Here is a 1,191-nt window from a genome sequence, read left to right as displayed (position 1 = left end):
GAACGGTTGGGCTGGGGGAGCTTAAAGGGCTTTGCCAACCCAAACCATTCTGTGATTCTAAATAAATGAAGTTGCTCAAAATCCTAAAACCTGTACTGGCTGATGGGATCTGCCAAAGCGGCCGGCGCGTCTCAGGGGTGCAAAAGCTGGTGAGCTCTTCAGAAAGCGTTGAGTTTTCTACTCAGGAGAGCACCGGTGGTGTTTGCAAGGCCGTGAGGACAGCCCACCTCCCACGCTATTGCTGTGGCTGATCAGCCTCTGCTTGAATCGAGGGGAGAACAGCGAAATTCAGGCGTCCCAGCCCTGTCACCTGTTCTTGCCTCTTGTGACAGAAAAAGAGCGCGACCATATTTCATACGGAAAAGTATTTCAATCAAAGCGCGTGGCTCTGTCATCCCCTCTCAGCCCAGGAAACAGCCATCGGTATCTCTCTCTGCATCCTTCCGAACGTTTAATGGCAGTGCCGCGCCGGGCGTGTGACACGGTTGTGCCGCGTCCCGCTTGCACGGCTCCCTTTCTGCGCTTGCACTCCCCAGGGCGGTCACGCTGCCCCGCCTGAACAGCCACCCCTTTCTCGCACGGATTATTTTTATCTCCCTTTGTTTGCCAATAAAAAACCCCTCCCGGTTTTACTGTTTTCCCTTTGCCACATGGATTTTTCTCGTGTGTGTTTCCTTCTGCCCTGGCCGGGGGCTGCAGGGAAGGGAGGAACCCAGATAACCTAACGCCAGAGGAATTTTCACGTGCTTTTCCACCTCAGGTGAGAGGCTCTCTGGAACGGCATCAGTGATGTTCCCTGGGCCAAAGCAATGCCGCATCCCAGTGGGAGATCCAGGGGCAGCAGAGAACCGCTCCGTAACCTGGAGGATCTGTTTGCCAGAGCCCGGCCAGGCCTCTGCCTAAAGCAGCCTCTGCCTAAAGCAGCCTCTGCCAGGCACCGGTTCTGCTTGGCCCCGGCTCGCTGGGAGCGCTGGGGCTTCTGAGTGATGGGGAAAACCTCTGCCCTGGGACAGGGAACCCCTTTTTGTTGTTACAGGTTCGGGGAATGGGATTTGCAGGGGGCTGGAGTACAAGGGCCGGGTGTTGGTGGTGTATAAACCCTCCTGGAAGGACTAAAGAGCGTGAAGTAGGAAATAAAGAACACGATACCAGCTCCTCCCTGACGCCCGGGGCGCTCAGCCAGGGCTGCGA

The sequence above is a fragment of the Egretta garzetta genome, unplaced genomic scaffold, assembly GCF_000687185.1.
Source record: "Egretta garzetta isolate BGI_Z169 unplaced genomic scaffold, ASM68718v1 scaffold67, whole genome shotgun sequence".
Classification (NCBI taxonomy): domain Eukaryota; kingdom Metazoa; phylum Chordata; class Aves; order Pelecaniformes; family Ardeidae; genus Egretta; species Egretta garzetta.
Note: the sequence above shows the minus strand (reverse complement) of the source record.